At 34.3% G+C, this 11,274-nt stretch overlaps 1 long non-coding RNA gene across 1 annotated transcript; it reads left to right on the forward strand.

Annotated features, from left to right (window-relative positions):
- The first annotated feature begins 738 nt into the window (after positions 1-738).
- Positions 739-8,129, forward strand: LOC145663124 (uncharacterized). The gene is made up of 3 exons (XR_014127154.1): positions 739-2,491; positions 3,741-3,944; positions 6,775-8,129. It is a non-coding gene; the product is annotated as an uncharacterized LOC145663124 (long non-coding RNA).
- Positions 8,130-11,274: the final 3,145 nt, after the last annotated feature.

An 11,274-nucleotide genomic window follows, 5' to 3' on the forward strand; every position in this document is an offset into this window, starting at 1 on the left:
GAGACAGAGTATGCTGTGTTTTACAGGGTGTCCTATATTTCAAAGTAAATTCCAGGCATATAGTAAAGCGACTTCAGCATCATCCCTATTTATCGTATGATCATGCTTTATACCTCGTTTTATCACAATACAGCAGCCTTTCAAATGGTAAACTCCGCATCAAAAAATTGCGACAGCAAACGCCGTGCAATTAGACCACCCAATATACACCTTCTTATCCCATAATCGTGTCAGGGAAAGAAACCCCTATCCTTCGTCCTTCCTTCACTCCCATACTAAAACTAGCTAACAACATGAACGCAATTCTTGTTTCAAACTACACATGTATTATTTTGGAAAAAATGAAATAAAACCGAGACGAAACAAGATTCATGGGTTGATGTAGGGAGAAACTGAAACTCCGACAATGAAAAATTGAAACCAATGAATGTATATTACACAGATATTCAGAAATGAGGCAGAGTGAGAGAGAGAGAGAGAGAGAGAGAAGAGGAAAGGAGAGGAAAAGAAGAAAAAGTAACGGGAGAACATAAAATTGTGGACTTCAAACGTAGCAAGAAAGTAACCTAACATTATAAACTTACGTTTGCAGAAATCCAACAGTAATATAGAAATAACATTTGCTTTTACATAGCTTTTCAGAACTATTCGAATATATAGACGACCCTTTAAATATTTATTGTTACTTTCATAATGGATAGCATACTCAGTTTCAAGTAGAACTGTAGGTCTTTGTTGTATGTAAAAAAAAAAAGTCAAACAAATGTTATTAAAGTAGAAGTATTGGTAACACTGATATATTGGTAACTATGCCATCTAGTGAGAGTTTTGAACGTGAAATTCTGTAGATACGGTTTACGTCAGAATTCAGGGAAAATTGAAACTGGTCGGACCTTTTGACCAAGTGTTGTAAAAGTTATAAAAGTGGTGTATAATATTCATCCGTTGATAATTAATTATTGTGATTTCTGGAAATAACATAGTGTTAAACATCTAAAATTGGGTGAGTTTGTTCCATGATTTTGCTATTTGGAGTTAAATATATCTTTAGAATCTGTTATAGACCGTCATTCAATTAATTTGTCAACTGTAACCTGAAGGTTAAATTGCTTAACAGTCAACTTGTAAATTCAGCTTTTGTCTTAAAATTTAATTATATATATATTTCAAAATTTCGATATTTCATGAGCCTAAAATTAATATTAGAAATTGTTATAATTATTAATACTTGAAATTTCATGAATTATAGTTTGAGCTCTTGGGGTAGTTGACTACTGGAACCATTATTGAATGTTACATTTTTGAAAGTTGTTGTACCTATTTCTTGTTCAATTCGAAAATAATAATTATTTACATTAAATTCAGAAACTTGTTATTCAACCTAATTGATTATGGATATTTGAACACTCCTTACTATTTTTGGTACGTGGAATTGAGAAGTTGAAATTAACTAATTTAATACCGTCTATGCAGATTAATAGCGTATATTAAAAGTTGAGTGCTTATACATGCTTATATACTTATTTAAACGATTTAATGCTGATTACTCTCTACTATAATTTTTGGGGGTGGCGTATTGTGACCCTGACCAGTGACGATGCGATATTACTGTTTCAATTCTTTATCCTTTTTATAAAACGCACGTTACACATGATTTTCCCTGAATTCTCTCCTGCCAAAAAGTTGCATTTGTTGAAAATTAAAATTTTGTCTATGGTTGTAATTATTTGATATGTTTGAAATTGTGAATGGTAGGATACTCTAAGTAGGGAGTATCAGTATGGAACTACGACTCACCATATTAGATTTATAGGTTTTGACTAGAAATATTACTAATCAAAAGCGATTCATTTTGGCATAAAGTTGTTTGTTATAACTTATTATATTATCTAAATTGTAAGAATGCAGGTTAACCGAGATTATCCGATTAGGCAGCAATTACATTTAAATTCTTTCCCAAATGGCGATGGAGGGATAGTGGAACCTTATAATCCCCTTGATTGGGATTTATCATTTCTTGAAAATAGAGGAAATGTTTCCATAAATGCTACCTTACATAGCACAAACCCATTTTTATCTTCGACTTCGTATCAAGAAATACGAAGAGAAAGACATTCGTCCTTGACTGATAATGCCAATAGATTACGTGTCGTTGATAACCATTTGGTTGGTCAAGGTCAGTTACCTGTGCAAACAGGTGTTCAGGGCGAATACTCAAACCCGTTCCTCGATACTCACGAAGAAAAAGAAAGCAAAGGTGCTTTTGTTCCACCAGCTGGTTGTGCTGGATTAACTTTACGTACAAGTCTTTCAAAGGTGACTCAGTCAGCTGCAAATGTTAGCTTTTTAGAAGCAATAAAAAGTATTCCACAGTGTGATGGTTCACGTTATGAAGAATTATTTAAATTTTTGAAGGCAATATATTATATTAAATCCACTGAGTTATATCCCGACGAGGCCTTATATTTTTCTGCTCTATCTCGGACTTCGGGTAAGTTGCATTCGAAGTTGATAAGTGAGTTTACAACAACAAACGATTGGTTGGTTGTTTGTGTTCATATACTTAATGACATGGTTTCGGTGCTGGGTAAACGAGAATTACGAAATAAGTTTATTGATCGGCTACAATATCCTAATGAAAGTGCTTCTGAATATATTAGGGAAATACGCCTTTGTTATGAGTTGCTGGAGGGTAAATGTGCAATGGATAATATAGCTATTCTTCGGCAAGTTTATTATGGTTTAAATCCGCAACTTAGGTACGATCTTTTTCGTGAAAAAGAACCGGAAAGTTGGCATACATTATTGATTGCAGTAAATCAATATGAACTTTACAAAAACGATTTGTTGGTTTATAAAGGACTGACATCCGCTTCAAGTGTTAAAGAAAAGAAGCAGATACAGTGCTATGTTTGTGGTGGTGCGCATTCTTACAAATACTGTAATGTAAGGCGGGCAGTTGGCGTGAAAACAAACATGGGCGTGAGTGATCGGCATCGCTCCACTACTCGTAATGTGCATTCCTCGTATCAATCCCAGCCTACTAATACTGATCTGATGTGTGAAACTGGTTCGATAAATAGTGGTCGTGGCGAAGGAACTTCTACTAAAAACTGTTCAACCAGAATAAAAACTTCAAAAAAGGGGCAATTTATGTCTGAGCATAACACGGAAAAACAACGTAATATGATATGTATGGGGCCCACGAAGGTGAAATCCCGGTGTGATTCAAGTGTTGAGGAATTTATGAAACCTTCAAGTTCTGAAATTAATAAACAGTATCCAGATACCACTTTACGTCAGAAACATATCGTTGCTGTTTTTGTTCAGGCTTTTGTTATGGGACAAAAATATTACGGTGGTTTAGATAGCTGCAGTACTATTTCAATGGTAAATAAAGAGCAATTTGAACGTTGGAACTCATGCATAACAAAACCTATAACTGTGAAAAGTGAAACTTTTACTGGTGTTGGTGTGGATAATAAAACTTTGACATTAAATTCATATGTGGTGTTACCTATAACTTTCCGTAGAAGGGTCTATAATTTGAAGTTTTTTCTTGTGCCTAATTTGAGTCCAGTTTTTATTGTGGGCATAAGGGAACTTAAGCAAATTCAGGCAAACTTGGATTTGATTGCGAACAAACTGTGGTTGAAATTAGAAGGACAATTTGCACCTTTAACTTATTCGCCGGTAGATTCAATGAGAGATGATGCTGGTGATTGTTTTGGTTTTTCCAGCCAATTTCCGAAGGGGTCCTTGTCCAGATGGTTTATTGGAGAAACAACATCCAATGTGAGTGGCCCAATGAGTAGCAGAGTTGCCAACTGTATGGAAGGAAAAGTACCAAATTCTTTATTGCAGAGCGGTCTTGGGGAGAATAGCTGTACAAATCCTCTGATGGTAGATCCAGTATTATTGGAACAAGACAATACATTGCAAGGGTATGTAGATGAACTTGTTAATAATTATTCTGACGTGTTCTGTAAGAAAATAGGGAAGGTGAAAGGTGTTGAATATCAAATACGTGTTAATAATGAAACACCAATTAGGAAAAAGGCGTATCCATTAAGCAAACAAGATCAGAAGCATATGGATATTATTCTAGATGAATTGTTAAAAGAGGGCGTGATTGAAAAATCAGATAGTGAATGGTGTTTTCCAAGTTTTTTGGTAAATAATAAATCGGGGGACAAAAGATTAATAGTTAATTATCAGGATTTAAATTCCCGGTTGTATTTAAATCCTCAATACACTCCTAGGATGGAGGATATATTAGCTGAGATATCTAAAGGTAAAATAAGATCAAATCTTGATGTCCGGAGGGCGTATCTACAAATTCCACTCACTGAAAATTCTAGCAAATACACTGCTTTCATGACTCATAGGGGGCTGTTTCAGTGGCGTGTTTTGCCATTTGGTTTGGCAGCAGGTTCCCATATGTTATCAAAAATTATGACAGAAATATTGTATCCAATAAAACACCTAGGAATTGAGTGGTTCTTCGATGATATAATAATTTTTCAAGATACTATAGATGAACATAAGCGTGTATTAGAATTGGTATTGCAGAAATTCAGAGAAGCAGGGATAACGTTATCTTTAAGTAAGTCAACCTTATTTCAGACTAAGGTATCGTACCTTGGATATGTTATTGATGGAAATGATTTGTATTTAGATCCCTCTAGACTTGAAATTATTAAGAATTTGCCTCCCCCCAAAAATCGAAGAGGTTTGTTAGCTTTAACAGCGTTTTTGCAATATTATTCCAAATTTATTCCACATTTTCAGGAAATTCTGGAACCCATTAACCGATTAAGGTCAGCAAAAGTTGAATTTATATGGGGTCCTGAGCAGCAAGCAGCACTTGATAAATTAAAAGATTTATTCGAGACTCATATTGTATTATGTTTACCTAATTTAAATGGTAAGTTTGTAATTAGTTCGGATGCATCAACAAAATCCTTAGGGGGATGTCTCGAAGAATATGATAGTAATGGGGTGTTACGGCCTATTGCTTATTTTAGTCGAAAACTTCGTCCTTATGATTTAAATAAGCCTATATATTTATTGGAATTAATGGCCTTGGTTGAATGTATGGAACGTTTTAAAACATATTTACATAATAAATTCGAGGTACGAGTTGATCACCAAGGATTAGCATATGCCATACGAAATTTAAAGAAAGTAAAGAACTATGGAAGCTTATTATATCGGCTGTTAGGGTTTGATTTTGAAGTCAAACATGTACCTAGTGTGTTAAACACGCCTTCAGATTTTATTTCCAGGGTCCATGACACGCAGATGTTCGAGTCAGTTGATTTAGAACCTACTTGGAAAGATGAGGTAACAAATATGTGTAAAATTAACTTGTGGTTAATGCCATTTGCGTCTCAGGCTGTGTTTACACACCAAAGAAGGGATGAAGAGTTGATTAAAATAATTGAACAATTAGAAAATAATGTAAACGTAGATGGATATAAATTGGTAAAAGGGATATTATGTAAAAAGACAAAAGCTATTAAAAATCCCTTTAAGATTTGTATTCCTAAGAGTTTGATAACATCTATAATTGATTATTATCATAATAATATATTACCGGGTGCTCATGCTGGAACGCAAAAAAGTATTTCTAAAATCTGTGCAAGATACACGTGGAATGGAATAATTAGGGACATTAGGGATTATGTTTCACGGTGCAAGGAATGCCAAATAAATAAAAGTACTAATAGACAGCCTATGGGACAACTCATTTCTCAATATGAGAAAATTCCGAACGCCCTATGGTATTTTGATGTATGTGGGCCACTATGTGAATCAAAATCTGGTAAATACTGTCTCATTGTTGTTGATTCTTGTACTAAATTTATGTGGTTAGAGCCTTTTAGAACTTTAAATGCTAAAACTGTACGAGATAAGCTGTATAAAATTATGTGCCGATTCGGATTTCCCCATTCGGTTTCCCATGATAATTCAAGTCTCTTTGTTTCATCTTTATTTAAAGATTTTCTGTACGGACAAGGAATTAGGGATATTTGTATATCTCCGTACCACGCTGCTTCGAACGCATCGGAGCGTTATTTGCGTGTTTTGAAGGATTGTCTGAAAATTTATTTCCGGAATAAACAAACTAAGTGGGATCAGGGTATCCATGAAATTGAATTTTCTATAAACTCAGCGGAGCATACTGAATCAAAATGTTCACCAATGGAGCTAGTGTATAATTATAATGTATGCGATCCCCTAGATGTGAAATGGGAAATTGATAAATATGAAATCAGACAAAAGGACAAAAATTTATGGGTAACAGCTTTAGAAAATTTGGAAAAAGCGTGGCACCGTAAGAAGAGAGAATATGACAGGAAAAGATCTCCTGTGACATATCAAGTTAATGATAAGGTTTTAATAAAGTCCCAATTTAAATCTAGTCTAGCTGATAAGATGACTAAATCATTATGTCCTAGGTGGCTTGGCCCATTCCAGATTTTGAGATTACTTACAAAGAATACATTACAAGTTAGATCAATTGAGAATCCTAATGATGTAAGAAAAGTACACGTTTCAATGACAAAAATTTATCGTGAACCTAGATTATCTGTTAATAATTAAGATCAAACCAACTGTAAATTTCATTTCTGTGGATCAACTGTTTCTAGTCAGAATCTTGAATTAAGTAAATTAAATTAAACATAGAATTATACAAATAAACAACTTGGTCAGCATATATTTTAAATATTGTATGAATGTGATGTTAATATATTTTTTGTATTCCAGGCCTGGAATGAATGTCGTGTGACTGTCCTTTACACTTTGTACTTCGTGTATTCAATTTGGAATGTAACCTGTTTGGTGTACGCAAGTTTTGTTATCCTGGTAAATTATTCATTTTGATGTTCTGAAACTACCCGAGCTGATGTAATGTAAGTCATTGTTTTCATTTCTAATATAAAATTCTGTTACTACTTCAGGAAATTAATAATTATAATTATATTGAAGGTCTCCTATTAATGGAAATTATTTAAAATTGGAAATATTAATTGTGGAAATCAGTCTTTCGGTCTTTATTGGAATTGTTATTATAAATTATTTTCGATTATTTACTCATGACCTTATATTACTAATACGGGGATATGCTAGGTCGGGCGAGTCAGATGGATGCATGCTAATTGAATGAGATTTTGGGGGAAAATATTTTTTTCTTTTAGTTTTTACTTTTATTTGGTGGTGCATGAGAGAATGAGTCTGGTATTAGTAGTTGGTGGTGGAGTAGGTGTTGATATTCTAACCAAATTGACACAAGACTGCTATAATCAAAATAATTTATAAAATAAAAGTACAACTTTTATTTTATGGGGGCCTCTCGATGTTGTTGTATGTAAAAAAAAAAAGTCAAACAAATGTTATTAAAGTAGAAGTATTGGTAACACTGATATATTGGTAACTATGCCATCTAGTGAGAGTTTTGAACGTGAAATTCTGTAGATACGGTTTACGTCAGAATTCAGGGAAAATTGAAACTGGTCGGACCTTTTGACCAAGTGTTGTAAAAGTTATAAAAGTGGTGTATAATATTCATCCGTTGATAATTAATTATTGTGATTTCTGGAAATAACATAGTGTTAAACATCTAAAATTGGGTGAGTTTGTTCCATGATTTTGCTATTTGGAGTTAAATATATCTTTAGAATCTGTTATAGACCGTCATTCAATTAATTTGTCAACTGTAACCTGAAGGTTAAATTGCTTAACAGTCAACTTGTAAATTCAGCTTTTGTCTTAAAATTTAATTATATATATATTTCAAAATTTCGATATTTCATGAGCCTAAAATTAATATTAGAAATTGTTATAATTATTAATACTTGAAATTTCATGAATTATAGTTTGAGCTCTTGGGGTAGTTGACTACTGGAACCATTATTGAATGTTACATTTTTGAAAGTTGTTGTACCTATTTCTTGTTCAATTCGAAAATAATAATTATTTACATTAAATTCAGAAACTTGTTATTCAACCTAATTGATTATGGATATTTGAACACTCCTTACTATTTTTGGTACGTGGAATTGAGAAGTTGAAATTAACTAATTTAATACCGTCTATGCAGATTAATAGCGTATATTAAAAGTTGAGTGCTTATACATGCTTATATACTTATTTAAACGATTTAATGCTGATTACTCTCTACTATAATTTTTGGGGGTGGCGTATTGTGACCCTGACCAGTGACGATGCGATATTACTGTTTCAATTCTTTATCCTTTTTATAAAACGCACGTTACATCTTCGAGACACATCTAGAATAATGTCAAAAGTTTAACACAAAATACTTTGGTTTATGCGTGGTTTGATTGCAAATTCGGTAGTGTTTGTTGGACTTACTGATCGAAAATACATTTTCATATGCCCAGTAGATAGCGTTGGTCATATCGTCCATTTCTGACCACTAATGCAAACTGAACAAAAAATGAAACGAAAAGAAAAGAGAATGAAATAAAAAAGAAAAAATGAAGAGTGTTATTTTATTGCTAAACATCTATCAGATATAACCTATATTAAAAGTCCAAACTGTATCGTAATGGAAACCTACAAATGCTGGAAAAGAAAAGTTCATGTTTCTCATAGATGTAGCATCTTTGAAATTTCAACGTGAATAAAACACATCAAATTATACGATGGGACCAATACTGTGTCGAACTAGTATAAATAAAACTTTGTTTTCAAATAACCAAAGAGACCATTTCCTAGTCTTTTCCCATGAATTATCTCTTCCGAACATCCTGCATTGATTTGATCTCTTCCGAGTTTACCGTACTTTGCAAAGAGAGAAAAAACACGTTGAGCTCATACGCATCACGTGTATGATGTTGGTTAGGTTATAGAACACCACTGGATCAAGGAATTTAAATCCGTAGTGACCCGGTAATACGACTGAGAGTCGGTAACCCAGAAGATAAAAAATATATTTTACTTATTTGCTTGCGTTTAAACAATATTTCTGTCAGAGATGACTAGGACCGTTGATGTTATCCACAGAGCACAAAAAAACATGACGCCGAAGTTAACTGTTAATTAAATTCCCCGCACCAGGTATATAAGAGCTTCTGCTCCGATTTAACTTTGGAACATGAAGTGCAGGTATGTGTGAGAGGGAGAGACGGAGAAAAGTGAAAGATGCAAAGAGAGATAGGGAAACGTCAAGAAAGAGAGAGAGTGACGGGACGTATATATGAAGCATATTTACTATTGCAGTGTAAGATTTAGAACGCACACACTATTTGCTCGAACTATCGCCAGTGATGGCTTGTAAGTTCTCCACTAGAAGATGAATCTGTGTTTGGAACCATTATTTTATGTGAAAAAATCATACTACCTGATGGGGAATCGAACCCAGATTTTTCATTGGAAGTCTGACTCGATTGCCACTACACCACCGATTGATTTAGCCAATTTTTTTTAACTAATGGTGTAGTGTTTTTTGCTGAGAACGAGAACACGAAAAGTGCATACTGCAGATCAATGATGTCTTTAGAATGTCCTGGTAATTAATTTGCTCTTTCCCATCCAACATTCGTAAATCGTGTCTATCATGATACAGATGTTTGCTTTCACATTCTTACGTATCGCTTGTCCAGCATGGTAAGACGATTCTTCACAATCACTATATTACGAGGGCCATCCGGAAAGTGATACCCGTTCGTGCAATAAGGATACACTAGTACATGTTAACAAATATACACATTTTTATTGGAAAGCGCATACTTTACACTACTTCTCCACATAATCACGAAGCAAATTTAGGCATTTGTCATACCGTGTGACGAGTTTTTGTATTCCAGCGTCATAGTCCTCTGTCGCCAGTGTATTGAGATACGTAGTCACGCCTCGTTTATGTTCTTTATCGCTGTCAAATCTTTTTCCCGCGAGAAAGTCTAGACATATTAGGAAAATATTCACAGAGTTCATCAATTGTGACGCGCTGATCGTTCCTCACGCATTCGTCTACTGAACTCAGCAGTTCGTCTGTAATGACAGATGGTCTCCCTGAATGCTCCTCTTCGTGTATACTTCCTCTCCCCATGTCGAACAGACGACTCGTCCATCGCATTGTCTTTATACTCCTCCTTTAATTGGCGATGAATTTCACAAGGTCGAACGTTTCGTGCATTAGGAAATTTAATCACGGCCCTCACTTCACAAGTGGCGGGGTTCTCAATTCATTTAATTACTATAAACGAGCACAGACACAACACAGGTACTGCTAGCATCACGCAACCTCGCACAAAGCAGGCAGACAAGCGGCTGACGCAGCGTGACCTTGCATAGCGTCTCCCCGAGTCGTCAGCGTTTCAAGCAGCGCAAACGGGTATCACTTTCTGGATGGCCCTCGTAGATAGTAATATTATTCATAAGGCGATTGCGTTACCCTTACACTATCATGCCATCTAAAATTTCAAACCGAATATTACTTTTTTAGCACTGATCTTCGGAACGAATCGGCTTCTACCTGTAACGTTATTTGCAACAAAGTGCACAACGTAATTGATTTGTTCGACGGCCTAGAGAGAAATAAGTGTCTATTGATTAAAAAAAACTTACAATCGAGGAAAGAATGTGAAAATAAAACATATTTTGCAGTATTTTATCCGTGCAAGTTCAAAAGTAAGCAAATAATAATAATAATAATAATAATAATAATAATAATAATAATAATAATAATAATAATAATAATAATAATAATAATAATAATAATCTATATGATAAAATTGAAAGTAACTATGTTTGTTGCTCCTAATCTCTTGAACCACCGACTGATCTCTATAAAGCTTTCAACATAAATAAGGTTCGGATCTGGGACTACTTTTGTCATTTCAGTTTCACGGTGCAACGTAAAGGCCGGTGAGAGGGAGATACATGTAAAAAAAACTGAAAATGAAAGTGGCTGTATTTGTGACTTCACCACTCTTGAACCACCCGACGGATCAGAATTAAATTTTCAACCCAGATCAGGTTCGGACCTAAGATGGCATTTATCTATTTACTTTGACGATATACCTTTGGGTTGAGGAGAGGGAGAAGTTAAAAAGTATAAATAAATTTGATAACTAACGAAACAAATGATCCATCACATTTAAATTTTCAACCTAGATGAAGTTCGAACCTGAGATGGTTTCTGTCATATCACTTGGACGGTGGAACTTAAGAGATGGAGAGGGGGAGTGACATTTAACAAAGAACAAAAATAACTGCTATAAGTGGCGAATCTGTAATTTT

The sequence above is a fragment of the Thermobia domestica genome, chromosome 10, assembly GCF_964235325.1.
Source record: "Thermobia domestica chromosome 10, izTheDome1.hap1.1, whole genome shotgun sequence".
In the NCBI taxonomy this organism is placed as follows: Eukaryota; Metazoa; Arthropoda; class Insecta; order Zygentoma; family Lepismatidae; genus Thermobia; species Thermobia domestica.